We start from the raw sequence: 24,119 nt of genomic DNA, 5'->3' as shown, positions 1-24,119 counted from the left end.
TTACCATGGATTGAATGTTTATAATTAAAGATAAAGTATTCTGAGAGTGTGTTCTGTTGATTTTTTTCTTTTGCAGGAATCTTTGTTAGCAAAACATACGAGCAGCTCTATACACTGAGAAAGAGTTCTTGTATTAGCAAATGGTTTTTGAATTCATATTTGTTTTATTTTGAGTATAGGCATCATTTACCATCCAGTGAAAAATGAATTACGCATGGTATAAGTACATAAGAACAGCCCCACTGGATCTATAGGCCCATCTAGTCCAGCTTCCTGTATCTCACAGCAGCCCACCAAATGCCCCAGGGAGCACACCAGATCACAAGAGACCTCATCCTCGTGCCCTCCCTTGCATCTGGCATTCTGACATAGCCCATCTCTAAAATCAGGAGGTTGCACATACACATCATGGCTTGTAACCTGTAATGGATTTTTTTCTCCAGAAACTTGTCCAATCCCCTTTTAAAGGCATCCAGGCCAGATGCCGTCACCACATCCTGTGGCAAGGAGTTCCACAGACCAACCACACACCAAGTAAAAAAATATTTTCTTTTGTCTGTCCTAACTATCCCAACACTCAATTTTAGCGGATGTCCCCTGGTTCTGGTGTTATGTGAGAGTGTAAAGAGCATCTCTCTATCCACTTGATCCTTCCCATGCATAATTTTGCATGTCTCAATCATGTCCCCCCTCAGGCGTCTCTTTTCTAGGCTGAAGAGGCCCAAACGCCAAAGCCTTTCCTCATAAGGAAGGTGCCCCAGCCCAGTAATTATCTTCGTCGCTCTCTTTTGCACCTTTTCCATTTCCACTGTCTTTTTTGAGATGCGGCGACCAGAACTGGACACAATACTCCAGGTGTGGCCTTACCATCGATTTGTACAACGGCATTATAATACTAGCCGTTTTGTTCTCAATACCTTTTCTAATGATCCCAAGCATAGAATTGGCCTTCTTCACTGCCGCCGCACATTGGGTCGACACTTTCATCAACTTGTCCACCATCACCCCAAGATCTCTCTCCTGATCTGTCACAGACAGCTCAGAACCCATCAGCCTATATGTGAGGTTTTAATTTTTTGCCCCAATGTGCATGACTTTACACTTACTGACACTGAAACAGCATCTGCCATTTTGCTGCCCATTCTGCCAGTTTGGAGAGATCCTTCTGGAGCTCCTCACAATCACTTCTGGTCTTCACCACTTGGAAAAGTTTGGTGTCGTCTGCAAACTTAGCCACCTCACTGCTCAACCCTGTCTCCAGGTCATTTATGAAGAGGTTGAAGAGACACTTTGCCAACAGTCTGAGGCAAAGAGGCAAAGAAGGAAGGCCCATAGCCAGGGAGACAGACCAGGGACAGACTGCACTTGCTCCCGGTGTGGAAGGGATTGTCACTCCCGGATTGGCCTTTTCAGCCACACTAGACGCTGTGCCAGAACCACCTTTCAGAGCGCGATACCATAGTCTTTCGAGACTGAAGGTTGCCAATACAAGAAGAGCACCGGTCCCAGGACAGATCCTTGGGGCACACCGCTTTTCACCTCTCTCCATTGTGAAAATTGCCCATTGACACCCACTCTCTGCTTCCTGGCCTCCAACCAGTTCTCAATCCACGAGAGGACCTGTCCTCTAATTCCCTGATTGTGGAGTTTTTTCAGTAGCCTTTGGTGAGGGACCGTGTCAAACGCCTTCTGAAAGTCCAGATATATAATGTCCACGGGTTCTCCCGCATCCACATGCCTGTTGACCTTTTCAAAGAATTCTATAAGGTTTGTGAGGCAAGACTTACCCTTACAGAAGCCATGCTGACTCTCCCTCAGCAAGGCCTGTTCGTCTATGTGTTTTGAGATCCTATCTTTGATGAGGCATTCCACCATCTTACCCGGTATGGATGTTAGGCTGACCGGCCTATAGTTTCCCAGGTCCCCCCTCTTTCCCTTTTTAAAGATCGGCGTGAGATTTGCTATCCTCCAATCTTCTGGCACCGTGGCCGTTTTGAGGGACAAGTTGCATATTTTAGTCTAGCAAACTATGGCAAACATAGTTCAGTCTGGGTGTCAAAACAATTATATAAGAACCTCCCCCAGTACTGGGAAGTTGGAAGGAGACATCTTTCCTTCTGTTTGCCCAATGTTAGGGACCTTCAAGCATTTTTCACTGTTGTTCCTGCATTACGCCATAAACCACTGGTTCCCAAAGTCCTACTTGGATGTTGGGATTGCAAGCAAGTATTTGAGGAGGCAGGGTCTGAGGCAGGGTGGAGGTGTCCCGATGGTGCCCAGACACTGCAGGAACCCAGGGGCTGTTCGCCTTACCTGGGGGATCGCACTGGCCTCTGAGGGCCTCCCTGATGCTAGAAATTACTCTGTTTGGGGATTTGGAGTGCAGTTCGGTTTTTACGCCAAAACCAGAAGTGCTCTCTGATTCCCAAATGAAGCTAGTCCAGATAAGAACTCAGCCTGAACTGCTCCATGACTTGCTTTATCCAGTGCATGAAGGCCTACTCATGACTGCAAGTCTGCAGAGTTTAAAAATGTGCTTCACAGCTAGAGATTCCAGTTTGGATAGCACCAAATATGCAACAGGATGTGCAGAGCAAAAAACCGGCCTACCCATCAAGTCACACACACACATACACAACCTTGGGCACTGCATCTTGCAATGAGTATAAAAGAGTAGGAGTATAAATGTCTAAAACAAATACATTCATAAATTATAGCAGTGGTCTCCAAACCGGGGGACCACTGTGCACCAAAAAGCCCTTCTCTGTCCCACACAGTGCTTCCTGTTCCATGTGGCTGCCTCGTATCTTTGCCACCAACTTCCCAGAACCTTGAGCCAAGAAGCTGTGCCTGCCTGGAAATTCAGGTGCAGAGCCTACTGGGGCGACAGGCAACAGAAGCAGCTGCCCAGTGCAACTTTGATCGCAGGCAAAGAGGTAAGGCTGCCACACGGAATGGGGAAGGGCTTTTCAGTGCACCCGATCCGACCCATTTGGAGTGCACTGAATTCTAATGACAAATCCAGGCTGCAATTCTATGCACACTTTCCTGGGAGTAAGCATTATTGAACGTAGTGGGATTTACTTCTGAGTAGATATGCATAGACTTGTGCTGCCAACTGCCTGAGGAAGCTCAAAAGATATATTACAAAATACTCTAGTAAGTCTCACCAGAAGCCATTTCCCTGAAAGCCAGTCCAGTATTTTCCACATCTACTCTGATGTTATCCACCATTGCATAAACCATTTATGGTGTGGCCAAAATTTTTAAGGAGTGTGTCCCCTCTTGGAAAGCTTATAAAACTGACAGAGAGATCACTCTGGCTCAGTAAAGCAGATGCTTCCATAAAATTATGAGTCATTAGGGTGCCACAAGCTTGCTCCAGGGCTTGTGACAACTGGCCTTTGTGTGCTGTCCATGACTTGTAATGGATACCTGGCTGGGGGCCTGAAAACTACAATTGCTGAAAAGGATCATTTTCAAGTGACAAAACCGAGTGTAAAATGTACCTCTGCTGGTCTTTAAGCCAAAAAACATGCACATTTTCTGTGACAAGTGTGTCAGGCTCAAGTTCCATGTAATGATCACCTTCTGACCTATATTCCCCCTAAGGCAGAGGTTCCCAAACTGGGCATCGTGATGCACTTAGGGGGCATCGCGGTACACATGCTGGCCGAGCCACTCGGCAGTGTGAGTGTGACAGGACGCAACAGGTTGCCACGTGTAGGTCCGGAGCAGTGGGCTGGGCTCTCTGCAAATCTGGCAGAAGTGCCCAACATGCTCTCTCTGGACCATTTTATGTGATATTTGAGGTCTGTTCTCCAGTGTGACCCAGAAGTAAGTGGTGTTGATGTCATCATATCAGTGCATTGTCGCATCATTGTTTCAAGGTTCGGAGCGCAAGGGAGCGCCACCAGCAAGTAAGTGCTGCACAGTAAGAACATAAGAACAGCCCCACTGGATCAGGCCATAGGCCCATCTAGTCCAGCTTCCTGTATTTCACAGCGGCCCACCAAAGCGGCCCAGGTCTCTGCATAACAAGAGACCTGCATCCTGGTGCCTCCCTTGCATCTGGCATTCTGACATAACCCATTTCTAAAATCAGGAGGTTGCGCATACACATCATGACTGTATGCACATCATGGCTGTATGGCAGTGACATAGTAGTGTCCTCTGCATTCAGTGATGATGTCCTGAATGTACATCATGGCTGACTATGTAGTTGTATGAATGTATATCATAGCAGACTTGCAGTTCAACTAGGCTCCGTGTGGCGGGAATGCCAGCTCTGGTCCTGGGGATGGAATAGGCAGAAGCAAGCTCAGAACAGAGCATACAGCCGGGTTCCACTTCCTCAGCATTCGTTGCTGTTTCTAACTTTTCCTGCAGCGTCCAAAGAGGCCAGCGTCCTGAGTTACGAGGCCTGTGTTTGTTAAGCTGTACTGTACAGTGAATTAGGGAACTGTAAAACAGTGAGGTCATAGAGGCTGTGGCTATTGTGCAAACAGATTTCAGAGTTAAAAACAGAAATGCCCACTTTGCACTAGTGGTATCTTTTTTTTTTTAAGTCTTGTGAAAAATATCAAGATTTTCCTGCAGTCTTAAAAGGGAAAGGGGAAAAGCTCCTGTGCTGTGAAAGTAATTCAAGAAAAGGTCACTGAATTCCTACAGGGCTGTGGATCAGGCTCTCAAGACCTGACCAGAGACCCCCTCCCCCAGCTTGAAAATAGTGTGCGTTATTGAGGAGAATATTAATATCATCTGTAGCATTTGGTGTGGAAAGGATTCCCCGGAAGCTAAAGGTTTGCAGACTACTGTATTAGAAGGTGTCCTGTGGATGAGTTTTTAGAGTTAGCCAGCTGACCACTATTAGAAAAAAAATTAGATGGACATTATCCTACTCAGCAAAGTAAATCTGTGTGTGTGTGTGTGTGTGTGTTTGAGAGAGAGAGAGAGAGAGAGAGAGAGCACCTTTCTATTATCTCACCTTATAATTATGGGCTATATCTCATGTCTGTGACCTCAATAATGACTAATAATAGACTGGGAATGAACTGAATGTTTACTTTCTGCGGTGAAGGTTGGACAAGCCTCACACATTCTCCTGAAGATGGACCATTCCTGGTGTGTGCAGTTTCTTAAAAACAAGCCCCTGGAATAGTTATTAAAGTCTTGTCGGCAGACATGAGGGCAATAATCTGACTGGAGCCAGCCAGTCCCTGACCTTACATGCACTGGGTAGAAAGAAAAACCACACCTCCAGCTGTGCCCTTATTCCACTCCACCCTCTGCAAAAAATCACACCACTGTGGTTGTGTAACTCTTTAAAGATATATTGCCCATTTTGCAATAAAGCTGGTACCAGTGAGGAGGACCATGGAAATGGATACTATGGGGTAGATTTTAACAAAAGTGTTTCTTGTGCTTCTCTATGACTTGAGTGCTAAGCTTCTAAACAGTTGCAGCTTAGAAGAATTGATAACAATGGAGCTTGCTTTTCGATAAATATATGTCTTTCAATTAGAGCAGGGGTGCCCAAACCCCGGCCCGGGGGCCATTTGCGGTCCTCAGGGACCCCCAATCTGGCCCACTGGGAGCCCCCACTCTCCAATGAGCCTCTGCTTTCCGAAGACTTGCTGGATCCTGCATTGGTCCTACGCAACTGCTCTTAGCATGAGGGTGACATCCTGCCAAAAAGTTTGGACACTCCTGAATTAGAGCTAAAATAAACATTTTGTAACATTTTTGAAATTCAGTGAATTTTCAAAATATGCAGTTTGGGTTTTGGAGTACAAATTGGAACAGACTTTAAAATTCCTCTATCTTGATTTGGCAAAATGATATATATTGTTGTTGGCAACCTTCAGTCTCAAAAGACTCTGGTATCGCGCTCTGAATGGTGGTTCTGGAACAGCGTCTAGTGTGGCTGAAAAGGCTGATTCGGGAGTGACAATCCCTTCCACACGGGAGCAAGTGCAGTCTGTCCCTGGTCTGTCTCCCTGGCTATGGGCCTTCCTTCTTTGCCTCTTTGCCTCAGACTGTTGGCAAAGTGTCTCTTCAAACTGGGAAAGGCCATGCTGCACAGCCTGCCTCCAAGCGGGCCGCTCAGAGGCCAGGGTTTCCCACCCATTGAAGTCCACTCCTAAGGCCTTCAGATCCCTCTTGCAGATGTCCTTGTATCACAGCTGTGGTCTACCTGTAGGGCGCTTTCCTTGCACGAGTTCTCCATAGAGGAGATCCTTTGGGATCCGGCCATCATCCATTCTCACAACATGACCGAGCCAATGCAGGCGTCTCTGTTTCAGCAGTGAATACATGCTAGGGATTCCAGCACATTCCAGGACTGTGTTTTGGGACTTTGTCCTGCCAGGTGATGCCGAGGATGCGTCGGAGGCAGCGCATGTGGAAAGCGCTCAGTTTCCTCTCCTGTTGTGAGCGAAGAGTCCATGACTCGCTGCAGTACAGAAGTGTACTCAAGACACAAGCTCTGTAGACCTGGATCTTGGTATGTTCCGTCAGCTTCTTGTTGGACCAGACTTTCTTTGTGAGTCTGGAAAACGTGGTAGCTGCTTTACCGATGCGCTTGTTTAGCTCGGTATCAAGAGAAAGAGTGTCGGAGATATATCAAGTTCAAAAAATCAACTGGTTTTTTTGTTTGTTTGTTTTTGTGAAGCATATGTTATTATCAAATGTTTAAACTCTGCTGCATGTTTACTGTCAAATACTATCAAATGTTGAGTGCTACTGCAAAAATCTTCAGACATTTTATATCGATACCAAAGTCAAATGTTTTCTTAATATCTGCCCATCTAGCGAATTTTCAGAATATTCAAAATTTGCAAAGGAGAATTTTGGGGACCACGCCAGTTTCAGTTTTATGTACTTTGATAACCCGATCACAAAGCTCTTTGGATCATGCATTATTTATTTTATTTATATTCCACCTTCCCTCACAAAAATAAGGACTTGGTGGTTGACATCAGACCGTGGTTCCCAAACCAGGGCTCACAACCCAAACCAGGGTCAAGTGGATGTTTCTGAGGATTGCAGAAGCAACGTTTCATGTCAGCCATGTGGCTGAGCAGCTGGAATGAAAGCCTCATGCCACTTACCTCTGGCTTGACAATGTCTAGACAATGTCCTGTCCAGCTTTCCTGCACTGATACAGCCACAATGCAATCCTGAAGTAAGGGAATAAACATTTCCTTACCTTGGGAGGTTTCCATGACTGCCCCCCCCCCCACAGGATGCAATGCATACTCTGTTGGCACGGTTAAGATAGAACTGGGCACTAGGGCAACTCTGAGCACTCCAGAGTGTTGTATTTAGGGTCTCTGTCAAAAAAAAGTTAGAGAAACACTAGCTTGGTGGTTGGCAACCTTCAGTCTCGAAAGACTATGGTATAAGCCTACAGCACCTGGTATTCCCAGGCGGTCTCCCATCCAAGTACTAACCAAGCCTGACCCTGCTTAGCTTCCGAGATCAGACAAGATCAGGCATGTGCAGGGTAACATGATCAAATATGCAGGAAATCAACTGAAGATAATTCAGCATAGAAACAAAAATAATATAACAACACCTAACTCATCCACTGCCAACAATCCATAACAGCAATAAATCTTAGCTACCGGTTTTATATGATAAAGTCCTTTGTAAATGCTAAAAGAAAGCTCTTTACAATAGGGGCATAGCTAAAGGGGGTGCAAAGCATTAAGTTTTGCAGGGAGCCTCACCACAGCACGCAAGTGGCTTCTCCCCCTCCCCTTTGAAGCCATTCCTGGTGGTGGGAGCAAAACGGAAGTGAATGCAGGGAGGCAGAAAGGAAAATGCCTCATTTTGCACCCACCACCTGGAATGGCTCCAAAGGGGAGGGGCCACTTGCACACTGCAGTGAGGCTCCCTGCAAAACTTAGTGATTTGCACCCCCTCTAGTTATGCCACTGCTTTACAAGCTTCCAAAAAATTGCAAGGGAGTTGGGTCTGGAAGGCCTCCTCAGGTGAGAAATTCTGTAAAGTGGTTCCACTACAAAAACGCCCCATGCCTGGTCACACATCTGGTCACATGCAGAACTAGTTGAGCTGCCTGATGACATTGCTTCCAATTCCCTGACAACAAATCAAACCCACAATGTATTGGGCCTTAATAAACATCCCTCTTGTCTTTGTTTCTTGCAATTGGTTGTGTAATCAGGGTTCAATCAGGGTACAGTCTGCATCAGTATCCTCTATGTGGGAGCAACTGCCAGCCCCAAATTGCATGATGTGCTGCACCAAAGCAACATAATGAAACAGGATGGTACAATGTCACAATGCAAATATTTACAACTGCACTGTACAGGTTGAGACTCCTTATTCAATAATAATAATAATAATAATAATAATAATAATAATAATAATAATAATAATAATAATAATAATAATAACAACTTTATTTTTACCCCGCCTGAAGGGACTCAAGGCGGCTTACAACAGGTTAAAACAGATTAAAAACATAATTTAAAAACAGATAAAAGCATATTAACACATATCATAAAAACAGTAGTCAGATAACAAGTAGTAAAAAGGCAAAAAGAGCATAGAGCAGCAAGTCATAAAAGAATCAGGCCTGTAAAAAATTAAAAGATGTTGAAAAGATGTTAAAAAGGCCGAGAACTCAGAAGGCTTGTTTAAACAGAAGGGTCTTCAGGCCTCGATGAAAAGTCTCAAGAGAGGGAGCCATTCTTAAGTCAAGGGTTAAGGGTCAATAGGGTTCCATTCCCAGAACTCAGCTGATGGCAAAAATCACATTAAAGCAAATCCATTTAAAACAAGATGACCCTTTGCTAGGCAATTTAAAAAGAGCCTTTCCGACCTTTGTGATGTAAAACAGAGTCATTGAGCAGACAATCCATCAATCAGTGTCTCTCCAGGCACTTAGAAAGGCTTCACTCTGAGCCAGCAACCCTTCTCTTCACCAATGCAAAGTGATTATCTTTCTTTTTCATGCTCAGGGGAAAGGGAGGGGTCACTGCCTTTGAGTGAAGCCTGTAGAGCAGGGGTGCCCAAACCCCGGCCCAGGGGCCACTTGCAGCTCTCAAGGCCACTCAGGGCCTCAGTGCGGCCCTCAGGGAGCCCCAAGTCTCCAATTAGCCTCTGGCCCTCCAGAGATTTGTTGGAGCCCACACTGGCCCGACACAACTGCTGTCAGCGTGAGGGCAACTGTTTGACCTCTTGCATGAGCTATGGGATTAGGGCTACCTCCACTGCTTGCTCTTTCACATCTGTGATGCTGCCCATTCGTTTCCGGGCCCAATTCAAGGTGCTGGTTTTGACCTTTAAAGCCCTATACTGCTCTGGGCCAGGCTATCTTAGAGATCACCTACTCCCGTACAATCCGGCTCGTCCTCTCAGGTCATCAGAGAAGGCCTTTTTACAAGTGCCACCGCCCAAGGAGGTTCGTGGGGTGGCGGCAAGAAATAGGGCCTTCTCAGTAGTGGCACCAACGTTGTGGAACTCCCTTCCCCTTGACTTGAGAATGGCTCCCTCTCTTGAGTTTTTTCGGCAAGGCCTGAAGACCCTGCTCTTTAAACAAGCCTTCTGATTCCATGGCCTTTTTAACACTTTTATACATCTTTTAGTTTGCTGTTTTATGCTCTTTTTATTCTGATTTTATTCTGACTACTGTTTTTATGGCCTCTGTTAATGTGTTTTTAATGTGTTTTTATCTGTGCAAAATCATGCTTTTTAAAATTGTTTTTATATGTTGTAAGCCGCCCTGGGTCCCTTTCAGGGAGAAGGGCGGGATACAAATAAAGTTTATTATTATTATTATTATTATTATTATTATTATTATTAGCAGCAGCAGCAGCAGCAGCAGCAGCAGCAGCAGCAGCAAAGGAAAGGCCAACCTTGCTTTGTGCAAGGCCTTTTATAGGGCTTGAGCTATTGCAAGACCTTCATTCATTCATATAAGTTCATCTTTAATATATTCATTTATGTAAACTTATGTAAATTTATTCAAATTTTAAATGTAAATTAATTCTTTCCCCCCCCCGGCCCCCGACACAGTGTCAGAGAGATGATGTGGCCCTCCTGCCAAAAACTTTGGACACCCCTGCTGTAGAGGGAATGATTGATGGATTGTCAGCCGGCTGCCCTCTCTTGCATTAATGAGGCTATTGTTAAACAACGGTTTTCCTTTAATTTAAAGGGCCTTTCCCATCCTGTTGAGATAGAAAAATCCATGGATAATTAGGTTATACCTGTAATTGCTTGTGTGACTGTCTCTGTACTACACTAAGAAAAGCAGTTTTTAAAACTAATTTTAAAGGGATGCATTTTTCCCCTTCTCCAGGGGATCAGCATATTCTCTCGTTTGCAGTGGCCATTTGTGTTGAGTCAAATCCATGTATAAACAATCCGTGTATAACAAGGTTGGACTTGTATTTCTGTTCAGCCCATAAACTGATGCATTGGCCATATGTGTGTGTGAATGCATCAGAGCATGATTTCACAGGCTGTGGTCCTAGGAGCCCCAGGGCTCTCTGTGACCCCCTTCAGGGGCTCCACAAGCACACCATAAGTGGCTGTCACCACTCCACGCTGGTGCAGTTCGGTGCTGCACAATGCCACACAAGCATGTGATGACTCCATGTATGCAACGGCAGGGCTCAAAAGTCTGAGAACTGCTGCATTAAAGTTTAGTGTTATGTTGATGATGATTCCCATTCAAGGATCATCATATATTGTTGGCATCCTTCAGTCTCGGAAGACTATGGTGTCACACTCTGAATGGTGATTCTGGAACAGAGTGTCCTCTCCAGTGCGCGAAGCCTGGGTAAAGTAGATATGGAGGATAGGCTGTTACCCATGCAGCAAATCCCCCCTCTCCACATCGCTGGAATGGTCCAATGGAAAGTTAGAAGTGAATACGGTTGGTTCCAGCAGCGTCGCAGGAGTTGCCAGAACGTGACTGTGTTCAGCCATGAACTGCCTCAGGGACTCCGGCTCCGGATTTTGCCTCGAGGTTGACTCCTGAAGCCTTTTCCATAACTGGATGTAGCCACAAGGCAGTGGAGGTTTGGGATCAGAGTTTTCCTTCTCTCAGATGAACTTCCTTCCCAGGCTAATGAGTCCCATCTACCCGGTGGCTGTTTGGTCGCCTCTTACGACAAGTACAGCCAAACTGAGGGCCTATTCTTATCCCCAACCCCCAGGGGGCCATCATATATGATGCATATATAAATAGTATATTTATACATGTATACAATTACATATGGACAAGTATATTTATAATATACTACACACACAAACAATATAAAATGTATATTATTATAATGTTATAATATGTTATATATTTTGTTATATATAAATTTTTTATATATTATATGTTATAATGTAGGGTTTAGTTATAATGCATTATAGTGTGTGTGTTTAATGATTTTTTTTTTAAGCATGAAATGAAAATGCTTCTACTCTTGTCAGCTTTTGACCGAAAGTGGGAACTAAGTTCTAGTTTCATACTTCTTTAAACTATTCTTCGAAGGGGGACAAACTGGAAAGGAGTTGGCAGAAATGTGTCCCTGAAGATATCCGGTGCATAAGAAATAGTCCTTGAATAGCTCCTCATTCCTTCCTATAACAAGCAGAGTAAAAGATGTTAACTTTAAAGAAATGAAGCGTAAACTATGCAAAATAAGCATTTTGTAATGTGTTGAATGTGAATAATTTATACTTGTTGCAGAGTTCTACTTTTCATAGCCCAGAAATTGGGTAAAAATTACTTTAAAAAAAAAAAAAAAAAAGGCGTGAAGTCCCCACAGCCCTGGACATGACATACCAGTTAAAAGGTAGAGAGTGTTAAGGTGATTTCAGCCGTGGAGATGAGTACTGTTGTGCATCTTTTACTACAGAGTATTCAGTGCAGAAGGGGAATCCTATGTGAAACAATTACATGCCAATCCTGCCCTCATGGTATGCTATCACAGCAGCTGCTCTGCTAGTCTGCAGAACCTGCTTTCACTGCCTGGTGCCACCGGAAGCTCCATTAGACCATCTACCAGCCAGGTTCGGACAGCAGAGGAGCTGCTATGGAGCAGACTGGAGGTTGGATGGAGCGGGACAGGAACGGGATCACAGCACACCAGCACCCCTTGTATTCAAAGCCTGGCCCAACACAAATATGGCCCCCACAAGGCTCCTCAGAACTACACCAGCAAAAGGGCTGGCTTAACTTTAAAGAATCCTGTGGACCAGGCAGCAGCCAAAGAGGTAAGTGAAATTGTTCTTTACTTACCTCTCCTGGTCAGCCTGGTCTACTGCTGGCATGCAGGACGCAGCAGACACTGCATTGGTGGCCCTGCACCAGGCGCACCGTGGTGTAGCTGGAGGGGGCACCAAGCACTGTGTTTTGCAGGGAGCCTCGCCGTGGCGTGCAAGTGGCCCCTCATTCTCCCCTTTGGCTCTGTTTGAAGGTGCATGCCTCTGTTTTGCTCCCACTGCCCAGAACAACTTCAAAGGGGAGGGGGAGGGGCCGCTTGCACACCACGGTGAGGCTCCCTGCAAAACTTAGAGCTTGGCACCCCCTCTAGCTACGCCACTGCCAGCCCCAGATAGGATTGGGCCACTAGTCACAGAAGGAGTTAGTTCTCAGAGAACACTCAGACAAGAACTGGTGTGCTGAAAGGGTCAGCCACTCGAGTCTTAAAACATCTGCCATTGCTAAGATACCCACAGATGCCGCCGTACCCCATGAATTCTGCACGCCTCATTCTTGGCCCAGGATTTAGCTCAGGTGAATGGCATTTTTTTGCCACATTTTAAAAAATGCTTTCTTTGGGACATGCATTTTCCACGTGTGTGTGACTTGCCAAGGGCAGAAGAAAGCATCCTTGTATTTTGTAGGTTTAAAAAATGGCTTTGTGGTTAATAGATGCCTCAGAGCTCAAAGCTCTTAAAGTACTAGGTGGGTGATTGTGGTTTTTTCCAAATTAAGGTGTTTCATTCCCCTGTAGTTTTCCCTCCTTTGTGTGTCATCGTTTTCAAAGCAGACTGAAGATGCATCGTTATTTCCAGCATGATGACTTTGTTTTCCCTCCATGTTGTCGCGCACAGATTTGCTTCCCACCTTGGGGAGCGTCTTGGTGCCAATCCCTGGGGACTGGCAAAGGAGTTAGCCATAGACGGCCAGGTTGCTTGGTCTGCAGGCCGTTGCAGTCAAGATGTGGCCATTGAATGAGGGGTGTCAATCAGTTATTGGCCATGTTAGTTTCTTGGGGGCAGCAGTTCACAGCAACTTAACAGCACTTTTTACAATGGCATTGCCTCTACTATCATTCCTTCCATGATATGGGGTGACATTAGTGTAGAAAGGGGCGGGGGGACAGTCCACCATGGCTGCCAGACATAAGGGAGTACTAATAGGCAACCTATCTCCATCCTTGCTAGCTGCAAAAAAGGAGAGAGGCTCACTGGCATACCTGGGGGAGTCGGGAGGCAAATGCCCTGGGGTGCCATCCTGTGGGAGGTCCACAGCACCCTCCCCCACAATCTTTCCCCCCCTCAGGTCCTGTAAATGGGGCTTAGATGTCTGTGCACAGCCTCCCCAGACCCTAGTAGCCTTTCTCGGGCCTCCAGAAGGCCAAAAATGTCACTTCCAGTTTTCTCCAACAAACAGAAGTGACTTTTTTTTGCCTCCTGGTCACATGAGGGGGCATTTTGCAGTCCTGGCCCCAGGCGGAACCAGGGCCAAGATTGCAGTTGAAGAGGCTGCCCTCATCACTTGCCTGTTGGTCTGTCATTTTGCAGATCCAATTATATCTGTATATTTTACTGCAGTGAAGAAAGGACCAACAGACAAGTAATGTGGGCAGCCTCTCTCCCTAATATACAGCTACAATAGCAACCTGATCTTGACTCCCCCACCTGGGGGGGGAGGGTGTTGTACAGAGGAGGGGATCTTAAAAATTTTGTCATATACAGGAGGGGAGTTACAAGTGCTCTGGGTGTCAAATGCACTAGCTGCGCCACTGATATAGAGGGAACTCCCAAGCAGTCTTCTATCCAACTACTACATGTTTTTACCTTCAACTTGGTTGTCCTGTCATGGGCCTTCAGAGCAGGTCCTGGGACCTGCATCTTTACATTCATTCATTCATTCATTCAACCACGTGTAAGGGCCCCTAAGGCAGCTTACAATCATATTTCCATACAATAAGAACAGTGCTAAAAACATTAAAACAATTAAAACCACAAAAATAACAAAACAATTGGGTCATAGATTAAAAATGTTGGCAACCTTCAGTCTCGGAAGACTATGGTATCGCGCTCTGGATGGTGGTTCTGGAACAGCGTCTAGTGTGGCTGAAAAGGCCGATTCGGGAGTGACAATCCCTTCCACACCGGGAGCAAGTGCAGTCTGTCCCTGGTCTGTCTCCCTGGCTATGGGCCTTCCTTCTTTGCCTCTTTGCCTCAGACTGTTGGCCAAGTGTCTCTTCAAACTGGGAAAGGCCATGCTGCACAGCCTGCCTCCAAGCGGGCCGCTCAGAGGCCAGGGTTTCCCACCTGTTGAGGTCCACTCCTAAGGCCTTCAGATCCTTCTTGCAGATGTCCTTGTATCGCAGCTGTGGTCTACCTGTAGGGCGCTTTCCTTGCACCAGATCTAGATTAAAAGACGTTTCATAAAAAGTGCTGGCCCCCCAATGTCAGCATTTAAAAGCTTCCCTAAATGAAAAGGTCTTGAGACCCCACCGAAAGGACTTCAGAGAGGGAGCTGATCTCAATTCCAGAGGGAGGGAATTCCACAGACGGAGTGCCACCACTGAGAAGGCCCTATTTCTTGCTGCCATCACCCTCACCTCTACTGGTGGCATCATAGTTAGAAGGGCCACTCTGATGACCTTAGGTTTATATGGAAGGAGGCGGTCCCTCAAATACCCTGAACCCAAGCCATAAAAGGCTTTAAATATCAAAACTAGCACTTTGAATTCGGCCCAGAAATGAACCGGAAACCAGTGTAGTTGCTGAAGTAACAGCCTGACAGAGTCAAACTGGCGAGCCCCAGTAACCCCACAGGCAGCCACATTCTGTACTAGCTGCAGTTGCCAAACCGTCTTCAGAGGCAGCCCCACATAGAGCACGTTGCAGTAATCGATCTAGATGTCACTGGGACATGGGTCCCATGGGCAGGTCTGAGCGACCCAGGTATGGTCACAGCTGGCGAATCAGCTGAAGCTGAGCAAAGGCTCCCCTGGCCACAGGCACCACCTGGAAATTACGATCAGAGTTTCCAACTTGAAAACTGGTCTAGAATTGCCTGGTACAAAGATATTGTGCGATGTTTCAGGGTTGGGCAGCCCAATCCAGACCACATTTCCCACCAGCAGAATGCAGGTGGAAGTGCCTGAATCCTGCCGGAAGCTGCATGACAGTGTCATGCACTCCGGCGCTGGTCTGCCACCACCCGTGAAATGTAATGTGGTAGGGGGTGGGAGGGAGAGGAATGAATGCATTACTGGATAAAGAGGTCTGGGGAGGGAGGCAGAATGAAGGAGGGAGACAGTGGGTTTGGTGGCACAAGCAAGTGGCCAAATTCTCTGCCTCTCCCTTTCTGCCACCTTTACACGCTGACTCAGGGCTGAGGAGTTCCAAAAGTAAACAAAGATTCACCTACCTCCAGGAGACCTCTCCTGCTGCCTCCCCACCATAGTACGCAGCCTGCATTGTCTGGGGGGGGGCATGGATTTAGGTTGGACTGAGCTGGTAGTATCCTTTTCTAGCTTTGTAAGGAGAAAAGCCCAGGCTGAGGAGCCAGAAGCTATTTTCCACGGGTCTCACTCACCGTTGCTGCCCCATTTAAACCACCTCTATTTTCCAGAATTTTTTCTGGGCTTCCTGTTTTTCTCCTTCTGCAAGGAAGAGTGACTAAGGTGGTAGGCAGCAGGCACCAATATAGGCATAATAAATCTATTTTGGAAAGGCATAGGGAAGAAGGCAGCAATTCTGCACTGGAGATTCCCTAAAGGAGAGGCTTGAGGATCTCCAAGAAGATCCCAAAGCCACTCCAGGTTGCTCCCTGGGCCCCCAGATTCAAACTGAGCCTCAGGAGACCCTGCAGCACTAACTAGGTGTTAAAACAGTGCAGTTGCTACAATAGCACAGGTGCCCTTTGTACAGTGGAAGGCTGATTCAGGAGCCAAGTTCTCCAGGATCCCAGCCTGACTCTGTCCCCGTCTCACCCCCAGCAGCTCCCCTGTTTCTTCTGGTCTGGCCTTGCTGTGAGCACACTTGGGTCCCAACCCAATCAGCTGGCTCCCTGCCCTATCAGCCTCAGGCAAATTCTGACCTTTCCCAGGCAATTACGTTTCTTCTAGCAGTCTTCGCTTGCCTGTTCCTCCATGGACAGCATCTGCTGTTGTCCCAGTCTGCCACTTTTCCCATCTGCTTGCCTGTCATTCAGCTGGCACCCCATTCTAGCAAGGGCTGAGCCTCTCGTGAGACTTGGGGAGGCAATGAGTCTCCATGCTAGGGATCATTCAAAAGGGTGGGCCACTGTGAGGTATAGGAAGCTGGACTAGATGGACCCTGGGCTTGAGGCAGCAGGTGGCTTCTACATGTTAGGAGAGCAGCCCCGGTCATCCTAAGCTGGTGAGCACCACTGGAGCACCCTCCTCCTCCTGCCGGCTCACAGCCCCCGGCCCGGGGGGGGGGGTGCAGAAGGCCAGAATATTCACCTGGAATAAATTATATGTTTAAAAGCATATATTTTGTGACAGTCTGGATGTTCTAATTATAATCCTTTCTACAGCATTTGTGATTCAGAAACCCATCAACCAAAAGCCCACTGGGCTTCAGGAGTTCTCTGTTTTGCATGAGACGAAGTAGAATTTTCGCAGGATGTGTGTTTATTGTGGACACTTGTTGCATCTTGTCAAAGCCTGCGGTAGAGGTTAGTGAATTGCACTGCACGATAACATCAAGCCCTGCAAACCGAGTCATGGGAATGTTTTGCTGCATGAATATTTTAACATACTAACGTACTTAAATAAAATTAGCTCCCAGCAAATAGCCTGAGTATGGCCAGAGCAAAGTTCTTTTCTTCAAATTATGAGTATATTTTTGTATAACTATATTTTTGTTATTGCATTTCTAGAACACTTTTGCAATTAGCGTGTTGAGTAATTAAAATTAACAGAGTTCTGCCGGCTCTGGGTATCGAGAATGTGCAATAAAGCATGTTTGTGGCGACCTCAGAGTAAGCGGTGCTGTTGGGAAGCCTAAGAACATAAGAATATAAGAACAGCCCCACTGGATCAGGCCATAGGCCCATCTAGTCCAGCTTCCTGTATCTCACAGCGGCCCACCAAATGCCCCAGGGAGCATACCAGATAACAAGAGACCTCATTCTGGTGCCCTCCCTTGCATCTGGCATTCTGACGTAGTCCATTTCTAGAATGAGGAGGTTGCGCATACGCATGGCTTGTACCCCGTAGTGGATTTTTCCTCCAGAAACTTGTCCAATCCCCTATTAAAGGCGTCCTGGCAACCCCTGTGCCATCCCTGTGCCTGTGCCACCCCTTTGCCACCTAAGGAGCCCCAGGCCCCCAGCGGAGAGAAGGTAAGCGCCGATATGCGCTGGGACATGGGGAGGGTGGCAGAAGGGAGCGGGGGAGGCATTCCTGGGTAGAGGGAGGGCACAGGAGAAGGGACCGACCTGGGAGGGGAGTGGGACCATTAGAGGCCTCCTCTGTGTCGGGCTCAGAAACCCAGCACAGGGCTTTTCAGGACTTCACCAGCTGTTTAGCTGGCGCAGACTTGAGAAGCCCGTTTGCAGAGGCCGGGGCTTTACTCAGTGTAAAGGGATGAATATCCCCTTCCCCCAAGGAGATCTCTGGTGGCTTCCCTGGCCCTGCAGGATATAGCAGTGGCCATTTCAGTTCCATTGCAACCCGCAGTGCTGGAAGCTTAGGATTGGGCTGTGAATCCACTCTCAGTGCACTTCTGTTACCTCAGTGTGTTTAGGAAGGGGGGGAGCAATCAGGCATCTTGCCCCAGGCCCAGTGTGGGGTAAAGTGACCCTGAATGTTACTACTGAGGTTTGAGACCACCTTGCAGCAGTGACTTTCCACACTGCTCCCATGAAATCTGGAGATTCACACACCTGGGGCACATGGCCCCATCGTCCAGGTGAGCACTTTTGGAGTCCCACAAAGGGTGGCCTTTGCGTCTGAAAGAACCATATAATTGACCCACCCACAGAGTGGCTCTAACAATTTGTTCCTGGCCAGAAGCCAGGGGGAAGAGCTGCTCAGAGATGATAAAACTCCATTAATCTAGCTCTGATTTAAGAGGTTTGAGGCTTGTAAAGATCAACTAAGAAGCAGGAAAATAGCTGACGATTTCATCTCTTTGGCAAACCCTACCTCTAAGACATAATCCATGGCTGTTGGTCTGTCTGTGGGATATTCCCATATTTGTTACTACAGATCTTTCAGCAACTCAGTAGGTGTGACTTTCCCCCCCTACAAACCCTTCATCTTCACGCGTAATCTACGATCTGCTAGTGTTCTGGTTAAGGTTCAACCAAGGCCTTCAATAAGGACTCAGGCTCAATTCCAGTGCAGATGTGGTGAGAATTTTGGTTCAGATTCAGGTTCAATGTGCATTTTTAGCTAGAAAAGACAGTCAAGACCTGCATGCAATTTTTCTTTCTGAATTTCAGGATATTATTGACTTCAAATCATGTATGAGGTCTAATTTTATCAACTTGCCTTAAAGTTTAAGCTTATTATGTAAAGTCCATTTTCACTGGAGTCTCTGTGAAATGTATGGTATGAGTTTGATGAAGCCTATCTGTAAGAGGGGGAAAAAGAATTAGCATTTTAAAATTGTTGACATGGACAAATAGAGTCTTTGGATCTAGCTTAATAAATTTCATTTAAAACAAAAATTTAGGGCATTTTTCTCCGCAATTTAAGGAATTGTGTTTTAAATTCAGGGACATTCACAGAATGTCTGTAGTAATGAATTTTCTGCAGTAGGCACAGATAATTCATTACTACAAACAGCTGCCCTAGAAACAGAGCCACAAAATCCAGAAGAGTTTTTCAATGACTTTCAACTGCTGTGCGCCAAATGCCTGTGCACTGGCGTACCTAGAGGGGGGCAAAAGGGGCACCGACCCTCCCGGGGCGCCTCGCCACCCCTCCTGCTGGAAGAGGAGCTCCCAGGAACACTGTGCTTCTTGCTTTCTCTCCATCAGCATCTCATCACCGACTGAGCCATCCCCTCCCTCCTCCTATATAGGAGGATAGGAGGCAGGCGCCCTAGAGAGGCAGCGCATCGGGAAATGCGACTCCCATCCCGCTGATACTCTAGGGTGCCCATCTCATATCCTTCTGAGGAGGGGGGAGGGCACCTTAGAGGAAAGGCTTTTCTAGGGCACCCTCCCCCTCCTCCGGATCACATCTCCCATTGCGCTGACTCTCTAGATTGCCCATCTGCTATCCTCCTATAAAGGAGGGGCGAGGGGGGCAGCCCAGTCTTGTGCTGAGGTGCTGCCTGAGAGGCAGCTTCTTGCTGCCTCCCAGGAGCGCTCCTGGGTGCCAGTCCTCCACCTCTGAGGGCATCCCTCAGAGGCAGAGGGGAAATAGTGGATGCCCCTCCAACGGGGGGGGGGGTTGCCCCAGGCGCAGGGATCCCCAGGAATGCCACTGCTCCTGTGGACCTTTTGGAGCACACCAATGTGTTCCTTCAGTGAAAACCAACCTTGTGACAGACTGCTGTAAATATCCTACCACATGAAGAAAGGCAAGAAGGAAATAAATGGTTTCTTGTGCACTTCTGTCTCTAACAGTAGTTGAGTCTTCAGGGTCTCCACACTCAATGTGAAAGGGAAAACAAAATCCATGACCATTCTCCTGTTCAGTGGCATAGGTAGAGGGGGTGCAAAGCACTAAGTTTTGCAGGGAGCCTCACCGCGGCATGCAAGCAGCCCCCACTTGCACATCACGGTGAGGCTCCCTGAAAAACTTAGTGCTTTGCACCACCCCCAGCTACACCACTGCTCCCCTTCAAATCTATTGTCAGTATTTCCTCTTTTGGACTGATCCCTCTTGCATTTGTGTATTATGCAAACCAGCTGGCCTGTTTTGTTTTTTTTAAGTGTTCTTCTGGAGCATCCAGCAGCTGTGGCTGTTGGGTAGGCAAATGTGGGATTTTCAAACAGCAGGCTACCGAGCCAGCTGGCCTGGAGTTTTTCCTTTTGTGTCTGACACCCCGAGATGGGTGTGGAGGAGATAAAATACCTCTCTCTTTTGCATCTGCTGTTGTGTAGAAGGGAAGCAGAAAGTGCTATTCATAGTATTCACACACTTCAAAAGATGTATTGTTTAACTGTAAATTCATCTAAAGGGATAGTCAGTACAGCAGTGAACTTACTAATTACCATGATAGTCAATTCTGATTTTATCCAGAAGGTTGTGACAGCAAAGAGACTAGTAGGCAAGGCACATGACAAGGGAGTAAAGCTCTTGCACATACTCCAGGCTGCAAAAGAAAACAAACACCCATGCATTTTGAGAGCACTTTATGCCTCATAATAATTAAAGCAATGCAATCAAAATGAAGTATTTCTTTCCTTTGGCACATGTGCTTAGTATATCCATCAATTCGATGGTTTAGATCACTCAGAGCTTTGGGCACTCCTGAAGAAAAGCACATGCATCCTGAAACACAAAGTAGGGGACAGTGGCAGTCCTGGCCATTGTGTCACCCAGGAGCATGTCTGGAGGTGCTGCCCTTCTCCTAAAGCCTCTGGAGGCCCTTAAAACATCACTTCCGGTTTTCAACCGAAAACCAGAAGTGATGTTTTAAGGTCCTCTGGTGTGGCCACACACAGCCTCTCCAGCCCTCAGACCACCTCCAGAGGGAGGCAGCCTTTGGTCAAGCACAACTAGGGTGGTAGTGCCACCCCACCAGCTGTGCTGTCTGGAGTTACTTGTACCCATGGATTCCCCCCCCCCCCACTGGTAGGGGAGCCACTGCCTTCTCCACATGGCACCTTGAGTTTAACAAGTACTAGTAGGTAAGATGAATAGTGCAATCCTAGCCTGTTCCAGCATAGCCAGGCCGCAGCAGCCTGCACTGTATCCAGTGGAGGTCACATTGGGATAAGAGGATATTTTTCCCCTTACCCCGTGTAATACCACAACCTGCCTTATGGGGCTACTCAGATCTGCACTAGTGCAAATCTGAGCAGCCCAATGTAATGTTGGGCCGACCGGGAGGCAGGTTAGGATATGACATGCACTGCCACTGCTGAACCCATCACTCTACTGGACCCAATCAACCTCCTGTTCCACCCCCTCCCGACCTCTGCTCCACCCTCCTACCCTCCCCCGCGCAATCCTACCTTTTCCAGCCAACACAGAATAACCAAACTGGGAAAATGTCATGGTGTCGTGGACTTAAAATGCCATCATTCAATTCATTTCCCTCAAGTTCACCAACACCCTACTGCAGAAGCTTAGGGACCTGAGATAGATTTCAGCCCTGACACCAGATAGCTGTGTTCTCTAGGAAGTGTCTTGGTGGCAAGAACATGCTTTCTTTGAGACTCCAGGATGCAGCCTGTTAAATGTTAGCAAGATATTGCCTTACTGAGACTTTACAGCAGTGATTTTCAACCAGTGTGCTGTGGCTGATTGGTGTACTGCAACACGTCCACAGGTGTGCCATGGGAGTCTGGGTCATTCCAAACATTGGCAATAGCTGAAAACTTCTGGTTCTGTGGCTCTGTTTCTAGGGAACTCTCTGTAGTAGTTAATTGTCTGTCCCTCTTGTTATGCCGGTGGAGAAAGAGGGACAGAGAATTCGTTACTACAAAAATTGCCCTAGAAACAGAGCTGCAGAACCCCAACAGTCTCCAGAAGCTAGAAGTGACAACACAAGAAGCAAAGACTATAGAGAAGACCATAGAGGTCAGTGTGCCATGGGAAGAAAAAACATTGACAACTGCTTCTTTATAGGGTACTTGCATTCTATTAGGGTCTCATTCAGAGGGAGGGGCTCCCAAGCCTTTCATACTTGTGAAACAAAGGGCACACTCCTAACCAGGTCTACTTATAAGTAAGTTCTGTTTTGTTCAATGGGGCTTACTCTCAGGAAAGTGTGGTTAGGACTGCAGCCAAAGGGAATTTCAGCAAGCGAAGTTTTTTGTACTCTTTTTTGACAAGCTGCATCTGCTGTTGGAGTGGCACCCGAACCCTATCCTTGAAGATTCAAAGGCACAGAGCAGAAAAGCCAGCTGCACAAGTCAGAATTGCACTGGGATCTTGGTAGCCTGAGAGAATGCAGACTGAACTCTCTGCAGAGGATAAGGAACACTGGAAAGCTGTTTAAAAATAAATAGGGCCCTAATTGTTTTATGGTACCATTAACTCCAAGCTTTTCAACATCATTAACTACGGAATGAAAATGCTACCAGTGTTCAGGACTATAAATTAAGCTAAGAAAACCCTTCTGCTTACTAAAACAGTAAGGAGGGCTGCCAAGAAAGGACCTGAGGGGGGCATATAGCAACCGTTCTGAAGCACATCCCTGGCCAAGACAGAGCAAATGTTTTAAAGAAATTAAAATGCATTTGCATTGTTGTGACAGGGCTTTAAGATTAGGGAAAAAAATGACTTGAATTATGTTTCCCATGTGTTTGAGAATCTTAGAAACTCTAATATGTCACCAAGTGGTCTGTTAACTATCTGTGTAAATTGAAAAAAAAGTATGAAAGCTTTATTGAACCAACTCCTGTCCAAGCAGAAGTAGGATGGTTAGTTCAGCCAGTGGTGTAGCTAGAGGGGTGCAAAGTACTAAGGGCGCAATGGGTAAGGCGCCTTTACTTCATGGGTCTCATTGGACCTGCGCCACCTCCTGTGGTGTAAGTCCACAGAGTGGACTCTGGAGAGCGGAGTGACTTGAAGCTGCTCTGAACTCCCCGGGAACAGGGGCTTGGGATCCAGCATAAGTGCTGTGTCCCAGCCCCGCCTCTCACTCCCCACCCACCCACTGGCTGCCTTCCCCCCTAGGAACACCTCCCTCCCATCTCCTCCCCACCCACCCCAGAGCCTTGTGTCAGTCCAAATGGGCTGACTCAGGGCTTGCTGAGAAAATTGGTGCAGAGGCTTGTGTCAGCCTCCTCAGGCCGGCGCACCGCTGTGCACCGTCCTGGCTTACTCCCAAGGAGGTGAAAACATGCTTTACAGCACATTTGCAGCCCTCCTGAGTCAGTGCAAAGGACTTGCATCAGCCCAAGCGAAGGGCAGGATTGTGCCCCAAGTCTTGCAGGAAGCCTCGCCACAGCATGCAAGGGGACCCTCTCCCTTCCCTTCCGTTTTACTCCCCTTGCCTGGAATGGTTCCGAAAGGGAAAGGGAGGGGTCCCTCGCATGTTGCGGTGAGGCTCCTTGCAAGACTTAGTGCTTTGCACCCCCTCTAGCTCCGCTAACCCCTTATGTCAGCATTTTCCAGCACTGGCCTAGCGGTGCCAATGGGACGTGTGCTGCATCCTGCAGTTGGGTGTCACTCACGGAGGCCTCCTCAAAGGAAGGGAATGTTTGTTCCCTGACCTCAGAGCTGCATTGCCCTTATGGCAGTGCTAGAAAGTACTGACATAAGGGGTTAGGATTGCGCCCTTAGAGAGATAAGTTTGAAAACAGAAGTTTTGTTGACATTTTGGCTGTCATGGCCATTTGACCTTCATTGCAATGCAGAGAGTGCTGATAATTGCCCTGTGAAACATTGAACCCAGGACCTGAACCCAGGGTATCTGGAGGGCTGACTCCTCTGAGCTGAACCTACCTGCTTGCAGAAATAGAAGCACCTGCTCCTGCTGGCTGAGTCCAAGGGCAGGATCCTGTCAGTTCTGCCACTCAGGCTTGGGAATACCCTCCCCAGAGAGGTTTGCTTCATGTCTACTGGCTGTCTTGGTGCCAAGTTAAGTTTTATTTCTTCTTAATAAAATATTAAAAAATGTTTGTATACCTCTTCTAAAACAAAATCACAAAGCAGTTTACATGCAGAAGAAAACTTTTAATGATTCCCTGTTGCACAGCACTCACAAGCTCAAAAAGCCAGAAAGGAGATACTAGC

The 24,119-nt window shown here is 47.1% G+C and overlaps 1 protein-coding gene and 1 pseudogene across 1 annotated transcript in view; one reads left to right on the top strand and one right to left on the bottom strand.

The window, feature by feature from the left end:
- LOC136655753 (potassium voltage-gated channel subfamily KQT member 1-like) overlaps positions 1-24,119 on the top strand; it is a 288,896-nt gene that overhangs the window by 197,327 nt on the left and 67,450 nt on the right. The gene's annotated exons all lie outside the window — the stretch shown is intronic.
- Positions 7,406-7,524, bottom strand: LOC136656377 (5S ribosomal RNA; annotated as a pseudogene).

This window comes from Tiliqua scincoides, chromosome 6 (genome assembly GCF_035046505.1).
Source record: "Tiliqua scincoides isolate rTilSci1 chromosome 6, rTilSci1.hap2, whole genome shotgun sequence".
Classification (NCBI taxonomy): domain Eukaryota; kingdom Metazoa; phylum Chordata; class Lepidosauria; order Squamata; family Scincidae; genus Tiliqua; species Tiliqua scincoides.
Note: the sequence above shows the minus strand (reverse complement) of the source record. Positions and strands in the feature narration are given on the sequence as shown.